This window comes from Cynocephalus volans, chromosome 1, assembly GCF_027409185.1.
Source record: "Cynocephalus volans isolate mCynVol1 chromosome 1, mCynVol1.pri, whole genome shotgun sequence".
Classification (NCBI taxonomy): domain Eukaryota; kingdom Metazoa; phylum Chordata; class Mammalia; order Dermoptera; family Cynocephalidae; genus Cynocephalus; species Cynocephalus volans.
The window spans coordinates 295,691,811-295,709,036 of NC_084460.1; the positions used below are offsets into that span (position 1 = coordinate 295,691,811).

A 17,226-nucleotide genomic window follows, 5' to 3' on the forward strand; every position below is an offset into this window, starting at 1 on the left:
GCTGACTGTTTCCACTCTGACCATTACCACTCATTCCCAAATGTGATAGCGGGATCAATACTGGCAGCATTTTATTCTCTTTAATAAAATTTAAAATTGTTTTGTCAAGTTACAAAAAATGAAAATAACCACTAGGGCTTTGCTAATATTACATTAAAGTTTTTATTAATTCTAGAAAAATTGGCATGCTTTTGCTATAAAGTCTTCATATTCAGGAATATGTATCCCTTTTTATTCATTTATCTTATGTCCATCAGTAAAATTTTGTACTTTATATGTGTTTTATCTTTGAATCTCTGAAAGTTCATTCTTTCTCTAAAATAGCTGAGATATAGATCCCCTCCCTCTGCAGTAACTTTCCAGGCACACAGCAAGTAAATTTCTGAAAATAAAGACCATGTTTGGTTATTACTACAGTTACTGTTTTCTGTAAATGAGGTGGGGGTGAGGCTGTTTCTGACGATGTCCTCAGTGTTGACTTCTAGAGAACTAAGGAAGGGGGGGACAGCTCCTGAGGAGCCCAGGAGAGCCCGCTGGGCCAGAGGAACCAGCCACTACCAAGTCCCTGAGGAGGGCACTTCCCAAGTACGATGGGAAGCCATTCAATGGTGCTACACGAGAGACCACCTGGTGGTCCATGTCGGAAAAGACCCCTCTGGCTTCCATGCACAGGGCAAGAGTGACAGCAGGAAAGCCAGTCAGGAGGCTGTCCCAGGCATCCAGGCAGAGAACGACAGCACCTTGTGTTAGAGTGGGGTCTGTGGAGGTGGAGAGGGGTGGGTTTGAGATCTCTTCTGGGGTTGGGCAGGACGTGCTGCTGCGCTGTGTGGTGGCTTTGTAACATGTCAGCCCGCCGAGGTCAGTTTGTGTTTCCCAGAAGTCTCTGCCCTGGATGTTTTGGTTGGTGGGTCACAGAGGTACTTGGCCTGACCTCAGAGGGTGGAGCCATTTTTGTATTTGTTTTCTTAGTGCAGAAGATGGGGATGGGCCCTTTTGTAGCTCTCATATACGGTCGCCTATCTGATGTCACCTGTCTGCTTCATGGATCTCATGGGCATGGAGCAGCGGCTCCACATTTGACTACCCCACCTTCCACTAGCTCCTCCTTCAGCTTCCCCCATATGTGGGACAGGTGTGTGATTAGCCCTGTGAGAAAGGATACCCCCTTGGTGAAGGTTGGAGGCAGTGAGAACACCCCAGGGTTCTTTCTGGTCCCTTCTTGTGGATCTCAGTTTGTTCTTGCCCTGCCGCACTGTACATCCACCTGCCATGCCTGAAGACCCACCGTGTGGTCCTTGAGCACCAGCGTCAGATGTCAAGACTGTTTGCACAGATTCTTCCAGCAGCTCCCTCACCCCTCTTGCACACCCTTCACCAGGTGTGTCCACAGAGTGAATACACACTCTGCTTCTGTGGCTGAACCTTGACTCATACAGGTTGGATTTGGGGGTTGTGGAAAGTGATGCCTTGTCCACTTTCCGACCTGAAATACCAGGAAGCAGAAGGGACAGGAGTGAGGGGAGAGGCTGAGCCATGGTCCTTGTGGGAGTTTCTGCAGAAAGGCAAGGCAGGGCAGACTGATGCATTCCACTGGCTAGTCAGAAGAATTTCAGTGGGCTCTACGCTGCCATGGTGGGCCCTTTGCTGCCTGCAGCAATTGGCTGGCCTGGGGAAGACTCTCTTCACCCAGGCAGCAAGGATTTTTAAACTGTGGAAACAGCATAATATACAGAAAATTAAAAATATAAACAATACAGGAAGTATGCTTTCTTTTCTCATGGGTAAATACCTCGGAATGGAATAGCTGGGGTATATGGTAGATGTATCTTTCCCTTTTTAGGAACTGTATCCCCAAGTGACTGTACCACTGTGCAGTCCCACCAGCAACATGTGACAGGTCGAGGTCTTCCACATGCTCATGAACACTTGGTATGGTCAGTCTTTTTCACTTTAGCCATTCTAATGGGTGTGTAAATTAATTTGTGGGTTCATTTGATTTCTTTAACCACTAGTGATGTTGAGTGTCTTTACATGTGCCTGTTTGCCATCTGTATATCTTTGGTAAATGTCTGTTAAAATCTTTGCCCATTTAAAAATATTGTTTTTTGTTTTCTCATTATAGTGTTTTGAAAGTTCTTTATATATTCTGGATGCAAGTCCTTTATCAGGTATATGCTCTGCAAATATTTTTTCCCAGGCCGTGGATTGTCTCTCTCTTTTCTTTTAATCACTTTTTATTTTGGAATAGATTAAATTTATGGCAAGGTTTCACCAAATAGTACTGAGATTTCCCATATACCCTGCACCCAGTTTCCCCAGTTCTTTAATCTCATAAACTATGGCCCACTCATTGCTCTTCCCACTTATCACAAGGCCCCGCCTTGCCTTTCCGCAGAAACTCCAATAAGGGCCGTGGCTCAGCCTCTCCCCTCGCTCCTGTCCCTTCTGCCTCCTGGTATTTCAAGTTGGCAAGTGGACAAAATATCACTTTGCCTCAGCCCCAACATTTATTCTGATATTGTTATGCCAAACTTATCACAATAATGATGCATAATGATGAACTAAAGTCTGTATTTTATTCAGATTTCATTAGTTTTTACTGAATATCCTATCTCTTTTCCAGAATCCCATCCAGGTTACCACATTACATTTAGTCATCACTTCTCCTTAGGCTCCTCTGGACAGTGACAGTTTCTCAGACTTTCCTGATTTTGATGACCTTGTTGGTTTTGAGGAAGGCTGTCAGGCATTCTGTAGAATGTTCTTCAGTTTGGGTTTGTTTGATGATTTTATCTTGCTAAGACTGGGGTGATAGCTTTTTGGGATGGACCACAAAGGTAATGTGCATTCTTGCTTTCTTGCTTAAGGTTTTCCAATTGTTGAAAACACTGTCCTTTTCTCCACTGAATTACCTTAGCACTTTTGTAAAAAACCTGTTGTCCATATATTTGTGCATCTGTTTCTGGACTTTCTTTTTTGAGCCATTGATCTATTATTTGAACCAGTGAAATATTTGATTACTTCAGCTTTGTAATAAGTGTTGGGATAAGGTAATGTTAGCCCTCCAGCTTTATTTTTTCCCAACATTGTTTTCGCTATTCTAGGTCTTGTATATTTCTATATGAATTTTAGAATCAGTTTGCCAATTTCGTCAAAAAAGTCTGCTGAGATTTTGGTTGGGATTGTATTGAATTTATAGCTCTATTTGGGATAATTAATATCTTAGCAATGTTGTGTTGTCTAATTGATAAAAATGATATATCTTTTTAAAATATCTCTTCAATGTTTTCTAGTTTTCAACGTACAGTCTTTCATATCTTTTGTCATATTTATCCCTTTTATTAGGTTATCCAATTTATGAACATGATATTTCTTTTTATTTAGGTCTTTTGAAAAATATCTCTCATGAATAATTTGTAGTTTTCAATGTACAGTCTTCTACATCTTTTGTCAGATTTATCGGTAAGCATTTCATATTTTTGATGCTATTTAAATGATATTTTAAATTCTAATTTCCAATCATTCATTGCTAGCACATAGTTCTGCATATTTATTTTGTATCTTGCAACCATGCTAACTTACCATTTGTTTAGGAAATTTTTATAGATTCTGTTGGAATTTTTACATAGAGAAATATGTTGTCTGTGAATGAGATAGTTTTACATTTTCTTTTGGATCTGGATGCTTTTTATTTCTTTTTCTTGTTTGATTGCCCTGAATAGAACCTCTAGAACTATGTTAAGTAGAAGTGGTAAGAGCAGCCATCCTTGACTTGCCCCTAAGCTGAGGAGTAAAGCATTCAGTCATTTAGCATTGAGCATAACGTTAGCTGTGGGTTTTTCAAAGTTGCCCTTTATTAGGTTGAGAAACTACTGCTTTTCTTAGTTGGCTGAGAATTTTTATCAGGACTGAATTTTGGATTTTGTCAAATATTTTTTCTGTTCCTATTGTGATGATTACATTGTTTCCCTTTTTTTTTGTTTACTTATATCATATTCTGCCTTGATTGATTTAATGTTTTTATTATTTATGGTATTGAAAATTTTAATTGAGGTAAACTTAACATAATATAAACTTGACCATCTTATTCATTTTTTCTTCTGATTTATTTTAATTGTACATATTTGTGGGGTACCTTGTATTGTTTCCATACCTGCATATATTGTGCAGTGGTTCACTTAGGGTAGATAGCTTATCTACCCCCTAAACACTTACATTTTTTCTTTGTGATGATTACAGTCGAGATTCTCTTTTCTATCTATTTAGAAATACACAATGCAATATTATTAGCTCTCATCAGCTGAGAACAGCGAACTTATTCTTCCTATCTACCTGTAACTTTGTACTGTTCACACATCTCTTCCCTCCGGTCCCACACCCCCATCATCCTTCCCTTCTCAGCCTCTGGTAACCATTATTGTAATTTCTACATCTGTGAGAACCATCTTAACCATTTTTAAATGTACAGTAAAGAATGAGGTACTTTCTCATTGCTTTGTAACAATCACCATCACCCACATCTTCCCATCAGAAAGTCTGTATCCATTAAACAATAATTCCCCATTCCCTCCTCCTCCCAGTCTCTGGCAAGGCCATCCCATTCGTTGATTTTATGAGTTGGCCTATTTTAGATGCGTCATATAAGTGGAATTATACAGTATTTGTCTTTCTGTGATTGGCCAATTTCATGCAGTGTAATATCCTCAAAGTTCATTCGTGTTAATAGCCTGTGTCATAATTTCCTTCTCTTTTAAGGCTTAGTGATATCTCATTGTACATATTTCCCACATTTTGCTTGTCCATTCATCTGTCAGTGGGTACTTGAGTTGCTTCCACCTCTCGGCTGTTGTGAATAACACTGCCATGACCATGGCTGTACAACCGTCATTGATTTTCTAATGTTTAGCCAGCCTTGCTTTTCTGAGATAAACCCTGGTTGGTTATTGTATATAATCTTCTTATATATCATATGTTTTTATATATTATTGATTTGATTTGCTAAAATTTGGTTTAAAATTTTTGCATCTAAGGTCATGAGGGTCTGTAGTTTTCCTTTCCTATAATATCTTTATTATTTGATTTTCGTATTATGGTAATGCTGCTCTCATAGAATGCATTAGGAACTTCACTTCTATTTTCTGGTATAGATTGAGGGGAATTGGTGTTATTTCTTATATTAACGTTTGATAGAGTTCTTAAGTAAAGTCATCTGGGCTTGAAGTTTTATTTGTAGGAATGTTCGAATTACCAATTTACTTTAAATTTAAAAGATATAGGTTATTTCTATTCAGGTTATTTATTTGTTCCTGTGTAAACCTTGGTAGTTTGTGTCTTTTAAGGAATTTGTCCATTTCATCTGTGTTGTAGAATTCATTAACACAAAGTTTTTCGTGATATTTTCTGATTGTCACTTTTACATCTGTAGAATCTGAAGGGATATTACCTCTCTCATTCCTGATATTGCTGATTTATTTCTTCTCTCTCTCTTTTTGTTTTTCTGATCAGTTTGGCTAGAGCTTTAAAAAGTTAATTGATCTTCCCCAAGAACCATCTTTGGTTTCATTGATTTTCCCTACCATTTCTCTAGTTTCTATTTCATTGATTTCTACTCTGAAGTAAGCCTTTTGGGCAGGTAGATCACTCACTGGCATTTTTAATTTTCAAAGAAAACATTCTGAATGTGCCACAGTCACCAAGGTAAATGGTGACTAAACAAATATGTAGTAATAGTTAGGGTGTCCTGGAAAGAGCCATCTTGTGCTTCTAAGACGGATTATGCCCCTAGGTTGACTGTGGAATCCTTCACTGAATACTCCTCAGGGTGTGACCTGACCTGCACCACTGAGCTCACCCATGAAGGTATCTAGAAAACCTGCATAATGTAATTCAGTTAAATGCCACAAACATTCCTTATGTTCTTTTTCTGTGTAAGGCATAGCATGGGTACCGTGGAAGGAGGGTGAAAACACGAGGACGACATAACCCACAACCTCAAGGAGTGCTCAGTAGAGTGTGGGGACAAATATGCAGATTTGTGGAGAAGAGCACAGGCCAACCGGGGCGAGCCCCAGCAGAGGTGTGAACCCCTGTTTAGAATGTGGAGCGACAGAGGAGAGGGAGGCGTCTGTGCAGAGTGCTCTGGCAAGCATCAGGCAGGTGACTTCCCACTGCACAAGTCATGTCTAGGGATAGCTACGTAAAGTACTGTAGACGACAGTCACATGTCACCAAACCCCTGTAATGGTGCATGTAGATGGGTTGGCAATCTTATTTGAGCACTTCAGAGGGTTCGGAAATGAAACAAGAATCCTCGTAGAAATGGAACAGACATGTAGCAATGCCTGTGCATGGCAGAGACCCTTGTCAACAGCAACCCCACTGGCAGGGCAGAGGTCAGTGCTGAGGGCCTTGTAGTCTTTCCTTGGAACCTGCAATGCCAGTCCCTTTCTGGACAAGGAGGCTTTGTTAGCGTGACAATAAAACCCAAATTTTGTCTGAGAAAAATTCCAAAAATACAAACTTTGTTCAAATTTAATTTCCTTTTTATTTTTCTTTGTCCCGAAAACGAAAAGCATTGCTTAATAATCTGCCTGTAAGCTCACATTGCAGTACAGGCATGATCTCTGTCCAAAGCAAAGGTCACAATCTACTCTTATCTGGAAACTACTCAAGTAGGTATCTAAGCAAATACTGCTCACTTATTGTTGTTCTGCTGAGTAAAACATTGGCAGTGAGCATAATTTTTTATAAATGTGGGAATACACACCCTCTTATGGGACAGGTTTTGTGCCTGTATTTCTTTTTCCACCTACTGGGTCACATGGGCTTAGGATCCAAGCTGTGAGATTGTTCTGGGCTGCAGTTACGTGATGGCTCCTGCAATTGTGACTGGCCCCTTTCCTCTGTGTGTGTGTCTGACAGGTGGCCTGGCTGAGGCAGGCAAACTGCTGGTGGTACCTGCTGTGGGGGGCCACTGGTTTACCATGTGTTCAGTTGTGGAGAAACTCATCCACAGAGGGCACGGTGTGGTCTTAGTCATGCCAGAGATGAATTGGCAACTGGGAAAATTGTCAAATTATATGGTAAAGACGTATTCAGTTTCTTATACACTAGAGGATTTGAACCATGACTTCATGGTGTACATCAACGATCAATGGAAAACTCGTGGACAAAGCATATTTTCTGTACTCATGGTCCCTCGAGCAATATTTTTGACTTGTTATTTTCACATTGTAGATGTTTGAAAATGATGAAACATGACAGAAAATTAGTAGAATACTTAAAAGAGTGTTCTCTTGATGCGGTGCTCCTGGATCCATTTGACATGTGTGGTTTGATTGTTGCCGAGTATTTTTCGCTCCCATCTGTGGTCTTCGCCAGGGGAATACTTTGCCATTATCTTGAAGAAAGTGCACAGAGCCCCACTGCTCTTTCTTACGTTCCCAAAGGTTTCTCAGGGTTCTCAGTATGTCCTGACTTTCAAGGAGAGAGTATGGAACCACATTTTCCACTTAGAGGAACAATTATTTTGCTTCATTCTTTTGAAAAGTCCCTTAGATATTGCCTCCAAAATCCTCCAGACACCTGTGACAGTATCTGATCTCTTCAGCCACGCATCCATTTGGTTGTTATGAACTGACTCTGTTTTGGTATATCCCAGACCTGTGATGCCCAACATGTTCTTCATTGGTGGCATCAACTGTATTCCATGCAAGCCACTGCCTCAAGTGAATTATCCCTCCTTTAGCACATGAAGAATAATCTGGCTTGGAGATTGAACAAAGAGATTCCTTACTGAGATCTGATTTGTCATTTGTAGATGTCACATTTGGAATTTCTTTGTGGTTTAATGAATTATTTAGTGCCAATACATTTAATCGTGGGTTGGCACATTTTGTAATGCTGCCCTCATTGACATGTAGGTGTATACAATTGATGTAACTGTATATTGTCTTCAGGCTGCATTTTTAATACTCTTTTTGGAAAAATACTGAAAAATACAGTATGAAATGGAACTTCCTTTTTGGTAATCCTGTGCTACCCCTGCAGGGAAAAGCTCTTAGCATTTTCCAGTGTTCCGAAATTTTCTCTGTCTATTGCAACTTCTCCCACCAATTTTATTAAAATGAAATCTAGTGTAGGGCTGGACATATTGTTCTTTCCCTTTCATTTTCCTCTTGCCAGTTGATCATAGACATGTTCATAGGCCAGCACGCAACAGCTGTGACACATTCTTTGAACAATTGCAAAAAAGCCTTTTCTTTGATTGCACCATTGTTTTTTTAACCAACCACTATTGATAGATATTTAGGATTTTTCCACTTTATGCTTTTAAGAACAGGAGTGGTCGAACATTCTTAGATACTTTCTTTACATTCATGCATTTCCATATTCTTCCTCTTATCTCAGTAGGCCAGAGTCCTAGGTGTAGGGTTGCTGGATTAAATGATGTGCACATATTACATTTTAATAAATTTGACAAGTTACTTTCAAAATATTGAGGAACCTCACACTTTGGTCACTGGTATATGAGAGTTTTGTTTTTCTATACCCTCCTCAACTTCAGATGTTGTCAACCATTTAGATTTCATTTTCTGGGCAATAAATTCTGTGTAGCTGCTTCAATTTTTTTTTTATTTCTATGAAAATATGAGCATATGTAATTCACAAGGGAAAATGCAAATGCCAATATATCAGTATATCTATTTCTGGCCTTTTGCATGTCCTCTTGTGAATTACGTATTCACATTCTTTAACCATTTTTTATAGGGCTGTTTGCTACAGTCCTCTTGAGTACTAGGAATACTAACAGTTAGCTTTTCACAAGTGCTGCAAATCTTTCTTCCTTGGCTGTTCTTCATCTCTTCTCATACAGGATTTTTACCTTTGGGTAGTCAAATTGGTGAACTTTTTCTTTAATAGTTCCTGGATTTTGATTTCTTTTGGTCTTCTCAAGCCTGAAATATATAAACACTTTCTCCATATTATGTTTTAGTGTTTTTAATTCTTCTAATGTTGACAGTATTTTTTACAATGAGAACTTCAATCTATACAGTGTAAGGATCTAAATTTATTTTTTTATCAATGGATAGTTCATTATCCCAACACCATTTAGTATAAATCCATTCTTCAGTCATTGAGTTGAAATGCATCTGCATCATATTTTAATTTTCAATATTTTTTTGCAACTGCTTATGAACTTTCAGTTTTATCCCACTGACTTAGCTATCCATGCACCAATGCTATATTTTGATTATATGAGCTCTATCGTAAGTTTGAATGTTGGGAGGGCAAACCCCATAATTGTTGTTCTTTTCTTTAAAATTTTCTTGGTATTCTAAAACTTATTGATTCTGATAAAATTGCAAGTTGTTTTGTCTAGCTCTAAAAAATAAAGACAAATCATTACGGCTGTGTTAATATTATAATAAATGTTGATTCTAGAAAGATTAGCATACTTTTGCTATTAAGTCTTGCTATTCAGGAATATGTATCCCTTTTTATTTACTCATATTTTGTTTTATGTCCTTCAATAATATTTTCCTGTTTATGTAAACATTTTATCTTTGTTATTAAAATTTATTCCTAGACATGTTGCTATTTTTGAAACTAAAGTGCACAGGGCATTTTTCCATTTCTGTTTAAAGCTGGTTATTGGTAATTAAAATACATTAAAATTAAAGTAAATTAATTAAAGTAAATTAGTTTTTATACATTTATCTTAGATGTAGCCATTTCACTGATTTCTCTCATTAGTTTGTAATATTTATTAGGTGTACAATATCATCTGCAAATAATTCCCTGCTGAAATAATTATACCACTTACTTTGCTTTATTGGAGCATATACGTGCAAAACATTACTGAATAACATTGCTATCAAAGCCAGCTTAACTGAGATTTGGTTACTTGCATTTGAAAAAATCTTAACAAATACAAGGTAAGACTCTTGGCAAATGCACTGTCACTATATTCACGTAAAACACCTGGTGTGTTATCTAAGTATAGTATTTTATTAGAAACAGACTATGCATTTTCAGTGGCTCCTTCACCTCTGTTCCTCAGGCTTCTTTTTTCTCAGGCCCCAGCTTGTGTGCAGTGCAAAAGGCATGGGCTGGCAGGCCTCACGTGAGCGGGTTCCGGTGTGCGTGACTAGCGCTGGGCGAGTCTGTTTGTGTGATTCTAGGAACTTCTTCCCACTGGGACAGCCTAGTTTCCACACACAGAAGTGTGTGTAACCTGGGTACCTAGTACTTATGATTGGTGTCTGAAGTGGGGCCAGTCTGTGGGAGGGAGGCTTTAAACTTTGGGGTCTGCACTAACCCTGGTTAGTGTCAGAATTGGATTGAACCCAGCGGGTTCTGGAGAATTGGTCAGTGAGGGAGAAAATCCGCACACATGTGGTCTCAGAAGTGTGGTTCTGTGTTATGAGGGTAGAGTCCTATACTAAAAAAACAGGCATTTGCTTTCCTTATACACGTGTAAATAGAGCTGATGACCAACTTCTCAAAAAGGAACTCATGGTGCTTTAAGTGTCCCCGTTTCCTCACTGAATCCCACTAGCTGAAAGGAAAATGAAGTGTGAGAATTCAGTGCATAGGCAAACAACAGCTAGTTCATTCACTCCGGAAACATTCACTGAGGTCTGTTAAATGCCAAGCATGCTTCTAGACACTGGGGATCCAGCAGAGAACAAGACAACATAGTCTCTGCCCTCAGGGTGCTCCCATTAGTTGGACAAGACACATAATAAATAAACAATAGGTTAGATGGTGAAGAATAAGGTGGGAGGGGGTTTCAGAGTGATGGGCTGGGCTATTTCTTAAGGTGTTGTTCAGGGCAGATCTCTTTCAGATGACACTGACCAAACCTGGAATGAAAGGAGGACTAAGCCATGTGGACCTCTGGGGCAGAGTTGACATCTTGGTTTTTATTATCATCTAGAGCAGCAGTTGGGACATTATAGCACTCGGGCCAAATCTAACCTGCTCCTGATTTTACCGATAAAGTTTCATTGGAAGACAGGCATGCCCTTTTGTTCATTGTTGTCTGTGGTTGCTCTCCTGCTGCAATGGTAGCAGATCAAATGGTAAAGATCAAATGGCCTACCTAACCTAAAATATTTATTATTTCATCCTTTACAGAGAAAGTTTTCTAATCTGTAATGTAGAACAGAGGTTCTCAAAGTGTGTCCAGGAATGCTGAGCAATCCCCGAGACACTTTTGGTTATATGTGAGGTCTAACTATGTTCATAACAGTACTAGGACATTATTTGCTTTTTCCACTCTCGTCTTCTCATGAGGGTACAGTAGTGTTTTCAGAGGCTACATAGTGTGTGATATTGTGAGGTTAAAGGAAGAAGCGCATAGGAAATCTGGCTCTCACCTAGGAAGCCAGACATTGAAGGGAGTTGCAGAAATGTGAAACAGTGTCACTCTTCTGACTCATTTTTATTAATTTTATAAAATATAGCAGGTCACAAGCTGCTGGTGGCTCCTCAGGTTGGAAGCCACTGGCTTAGTATGAAGGATATAGTGAGCTTCTCAGTGCTGGGGGCAATAACTTGTGGTGTTGGCACCAGAAATCAATTTGCTTTTCTTAGAATCCACATACGATACAAGAAAAATGTATCCTGTGCCGTACGACCAAGAAGAGATGGAGAACTGTTATGGAGAACTGTTACGGCTCCTTTGGAAACCATCACTTTGCTGGAGATCATTTCTGACTGCCGTTCTGAAGCAGTGAGGAATAGCTGACTGTTGCAGACATTTATTTAATCAGCTTCCAGAGCCTCCCAAAGGATGCAGCCACCGTGAACTTCATCAAAGAGAGCAAGTTTGATGCTCTTTCACAGACCCAGCCTTACAGTGTGGTGTTGTCCTGGTGGAATACCTGGGCCGGCCCTCGGTGACCTCTTCAGGGGCTTCCTGTGCTCCTCACCCTATGAGAGCCATGCACACCTTGGAGCCCTGTCACGGCCATACCTCTGGCTTCGGGAATGAGCAGATCCTCTGTGTCCAGCCTGAGCTCGGCCTAGGAAACCTCCCCTACTGGCCCCAGGGATCCTTCCCATGTCCCCATTATATTAGCAGAGCAAGAACACGGGTAGGAGCTCTAGGGAACCCAGCTGTGTGGCTGTGGCATGTGGTGGCTTACTTCTGAGTGTTCATTTCTCCCTCTGTGAAATAGCAGCACACAGGAAGGTGTGGCAGGGGCAGGTAAGGTCAAGTTCGCAGGAGAACTCTGAAAACTGCAAACGCAACACAAGTGAGACAGGGCTTTTTACATCTAGAACAATAGGGTTGAGGGTCCTCAGACAGGATGCAGTCCACCTCTCTCTCAGTACAGCGAGAACCTCAGAGGTGAGCAAAGCTCTTCTAAACATGGGGTGTGGTGTGACTGCACAGGGCGCATCTGCATGAAGCTGGCCCTGGCAGAGGGAAAGGGAGAGCTGGGAAATCAAGAGAACCAGGCTGTGACCTTGCACCACCTCAAGGGTGTACCCTGTGCCATGTGCTAGGTAGATGGTGCCCTTTGGAAGTGTTCAAGCCAATGACCCTGAAAAGAACATTCTATAAAGTTAAGCATTAAATAAGGGCAGAGGTCTAATGTAACAGCTGTTTCAATCCTATTGGTCTTTCAGCTGCAGCAGATGGGGTCATAGCAAATGACCACTAATCTCACCATGGTCTGGATTCATGAGGGTGTCCAGGCTGGCATGGTGCTGATGGCTTTACAGTGGCTTAGCAAGATTTCTTCTAGGGGTTTTCAAATCTTAGGGTAGGAGTGCAGATGGGAGGTGGAGTAAATATGTGAAAAGAAGACTTGGGGGATTAGTTTTGCTTCCCTGCCTCTGCATATCACTTTAGACACATATCCTGGCCCACCCCCACCTCCTCAAAACTGACCCGTCATGCAATCCTGGAACCTCCGGGCTGGTAGTAACTGTGAATCAGAATACCGTGCAATGATTTCAATTTCACATTTATCATTTCTAGTTTGCCATGTAAACCTATTATCATATAGTTTTCTCTGTGGCCTAATCTGAATTTGTTTATGAAAAAATGGTGGGCACTCAATATGAATGTCCTCAAGGAAGGATGACGTGTCATCCTTTAAAACAGTCATTGTGGGATTATAAGCATTCTGAGTTTGAGGACTCTACATTGTATTCTCTTTTAGGTATTTTTATTTCTATTGTGATATATGTAGGCACTTTTAAATTTAAAATTCAAATTAAAAAAAAATACATATCAGGATGTGACTGAAATATTATTATAATTAAGTATTTGTTAATGTTTCTAGTAATATGTGGGCCTCTGCATGGTAGATTTTTCTATCAACTCAGGAAAGTTGTTTGTTTTTTTCTTTTCTAATTACATTATATGTTCTCAAAATGCTCCATTTCAGTAACATATTTCTGCCTTCTAAGAATTCTGTATACCTGTGTAGCTACCACCACAGTGAAGACATGGACCACTCCATGAGCCAGTAGCTTCCCTTGTGTCCTGCTCCATTACCTAATACCTGCCCCCAGCCTTAGGCAACCACTGACCTGGTTTCTGTCATTGGACAATAAAGTTGTCTTTCTAGAGTTCATCTGAATGTAATCACACCAGTGAGGATGGAAAACGTGCATGTGCACAGTATTGTGTCTGGAGTCCTCTAGTCTTTTTGAATTCGTCCATGTTCCTGCGTGTATCACTATTTCATTCCTTCTTATTTCTGAGTAGTATCCCATCGCAGAGATACAGCACCGTTTGCTTATCCGCTTTCCTATTGATGGTCATGTGGGTTGTTTCCAGTTTTTTACTATTGAGAATAAATCTGCTAAGAATATTTGTGTACAAGTGTTTCTGAGGATATCCGGTTGTGGTTTTCTTGGGTAAATATTTAGAAGGTGGGATGCTGGGGCCCATGGTAGGTGTATGTACAACTAAGTAGGAAACGACCACACTGTTTCCCAAAGCAGTTACTATTTTACCTTCCTAACTGCGATGTGTTAGAGTTCTCATTGCTCTGTGTTGTGGCTGACACTTGTGCTTTTGCATTGTATTCATTCTAATGGGTGGGTAGTGTAATTTCATCATGGTTTTAATTTTCAGTTCTTTTATGACTGATGCTGATGAACATACTTTCATGTGCTTATTATCAATGCACATCTTTAAAAAGTGTCCCTTCAAATCCCCTGCTTATTTTTTTTAGGTTGTCATCGTATTTTCAGGTCGTGAGAGTTCTTTATGTATTCTGCATACAGATCCTTTGTCAGATGTGCTTTGCCAATGTTTTTTTCTGGTGTGTTGCTTAGATTATTTCATTTCTAAAACTATATCTTTCAAAGAGCAAAAGTTTAAGATTTTAATGAAGTTCAATATGGTAATTTTTTTGGGGGGGTTGTACTTTTGTGCAAATATTCTATCTAAACATTCTTTCCTTACTTGATGTGTGAAGATTGTCTCCTATGTTTTCTTCAAAAATTTAAGTATTACTTTCTATGTTGAGGTCTATGGGATTGGCAGAGGTGAACATTGTTAGTAGGGGGCAGTCTTGAAGGATGCTTTTTTCGCTCTCTGGACTCTTCTGGGGTGACCTCTGTGACACCATGGCATCAATCACAACCACGTGCAGGTGGCTCCAAGTCTACTTGAGCAGCCCAGACCCCTCCTCGCTGCAGAACCTGAAGCCCATGCCTCGCACATCTCCTCCTGGAATCTCCAGACACCAGGAATGTGTGCAAGCTTCTTTCTCCTGACAGTCCTGATCTGCCCAGGCCCCCATGTCTGACGGGACCACCATTACCCAGGTGCCCAACTCTCCCCAGCGTGTCTGATGTGCAACTAGAAATCAGATGACACCAATATGTAGACAGAAAGTCACTGCATGAATTTAGAACAGGGAGAGCCCCTTTTCTGTGACAATGTCAGTCTAGCAGCATGTTCCCACCCTCACCCTGTGCTCATTAGCAGGCTGTTTACTGGGCATAGGCATTTTAATGGGATTGAGGAATAGCTTAGGGGCTGAGGTGTTTCTCCCACAGCTGAGCATCCCTCTCTCCTGCCCTGAGTGCTCACAGCTCCCAGGACACCGTTCTCCCTGGGCAGCTGGGGATGCCCTGCAGACTCGCCTTCTCTTTGCTGTTCCAGCCTGTGCCGCTCTCCAGCTGTTAGCGCCCCGTGGTGGGAACTTTCATTGTCTGCATCTCCATCTGTTCTGTCCCTAAAGAAAGGGCTGAGGCTTTGATTCAGGCCGTGCCCTCTGCAGAAACAGCCTCAAGAACTGACCTGTGTCGATCTAAGTCTTTTGCAAGAGGGATATTTCAGGAATAGAAACCTTGCAGGTGCCATATCTCCTTCAGTGGCTGCCCTGGCCTTCAGGATGAAGCACACAAGGCCGGGATGGCCTGGCCTTTGTTTGGGGGTTAAATAGTGACCCCATCCCCATTAGTGTTGAAATCCTAAACCCAAGTGCCTGAGAATGTGACCTATTTGGAGATAGGGTCTTTACAGAGGTAATTAAGTTAAAATGTGGTCGTTAGGGTGGGCCCTAATCCAATGTGACTGGTGTCCTTTTATAAAAAAGAAATGTGGACCCAGAGCCAGATATGCACGGAGGGAAGACCACATGAAGACACTCAGGGACTGGAGTAACCCAGCCACCAGCCAGGGAACTGTGAGGGATGCCAGCAGATGCCAGAAGCTGGAGGGGCAGGGTAGGACACCCCCTAGAGCTTTCAGAGGGAGGGCCACCCCGCTAACATCTTGATTCAGACCCCCGCCCAGCCCCAGAGCCCCGCCCAGCCCCAGAGCAATGGGAGAAGAAATGTATGACCCAGCCGTGCAGTCCTCATGCCTCCTCCTGGAGCCCTGGGCCACGTGTGTGCTCCACTTTCCCTCCACCCCCTGCCACGGCCGCGCACTTGCTGTCGCTCTCCAGCCCGTGCAAGTCTATTCCCCACATGCTTCCTGCCACTCCATGCTCTGTGCAGGCAGTGGGGCTTCATGACATGTGAGAGTGAGGGTTGGGGGCTTGGTGTGCACCCCCTCTGCTCGCCCTCCTGCAAAAAGCCACAGTGGTGGGCGACTCATGCACGGCCACTGCGCCCCCTTCATTCCTCCGGGCGTGGACTCTCTGGTGTCTGGAGACACTGCCTTGCGCATCGTGTGAACATTTTGCAGAGGTTGTCAGCGCTATCTGTGGCAGCACTGGTGTGACAGCAACATCTGTATGATGAAAGCTGACATGTTTCTAGGTTACTTTTAAGACTGTTTTGGGTCAGGTTAAAAATCTCAGTGAGGTTTAGTTCGGCCTTGCGTCAAATCTGTAGCTTACTTTAGGACAAAATCAAGATGTTACAAAGTTAAACCTTTGTTGTGTGCCTCTTCCCCTGTTCTAGTCTAGATTGTTGCCTCTAACTGGAGCATGGCAAAGCCCAGTGCCTTTCGGTCCCCGAGGATGCTGAGTCTTCCTGCTTGGCATGTGACACCCAGTGAGGTTTGGCTATGGACAGGCAGATCTTTACAGTTAGAGCTGGAAACGTTGCCGTGGTGCCACCCTCCCCGCCGCATCCACGGCAGGCACTGCTGTCCCAGTAAGAGACAGCAGAGTTCTCAGCACAAGGAGGGGTCCTGACTCCAGGAACTTGCTGCTTCTACCGCGAGATAAGGTGGTGGCTCGAAACTCAAATGGCCGCTTCCCTCACTACTGAGCCCAACAGCAGCTGCGACTGCATCAACAACCTTAATGTCCTGCTGTCCCAGCCATCCTCTTCCGGCCCCTCTCATGCTTTCACATGCTCTAATTCGAGGGCAAATGCAGTTTTGGTCTACAGACGCAAGTCCTTGTGCTTGGCTCTTGGTAGACATTACTGGGTGATGGAAATGAGAGGATTTGGCCAGCAGGTAGTAGGACAGAAAGTGAGCCTTTGTAAAAACATGCTTTATGTGTCTGGGACACAAGAGGAGCCAGAAAAAGAGCAGAGAGCTGCTGTTGGGGAGGCAGTAAGAGAACCAGGATTCTGGAGCCAGCCTACAAGAAAGGGTTAAACCCAAACCCTCCCTGCACACTGGGTGCTGGCATACATACGGCGCGTCTTGGCATGCACACATCTGCCCGGCGGTAGACTGTTTTGTCATGGTGGATCTCTAGTGGGCGTAACTTCCTTCCCAAGGGAGGATTCAGCCTCGCTGGCCATAGCAGACTCACCCAGGATTTGTCAACAAACCTCTGC

General features: G+C 42.0%; 1 protein-coding gene and 1 pseudogene across 2 annotated transcripts in view; both read left to right on the forward strand.

Moving 5' to 3' along the window:
- LOC134372958 (UDP-glucuronosyltransferase 1-6) overlaps nt 1-17,226 on the forward strand; it is a 253,422-nt gene that overhangs the window by 181,734 nt on the left and 54,462 nt on the right. The gene's annotated exons all lie outside the window — the stretch shown is intronic.
- LOC134390256 (UDP-glucuronosyltransferase 1A10-like) lies at nt 6,870-16,163 on the forward strand (annotated as a pseudogene).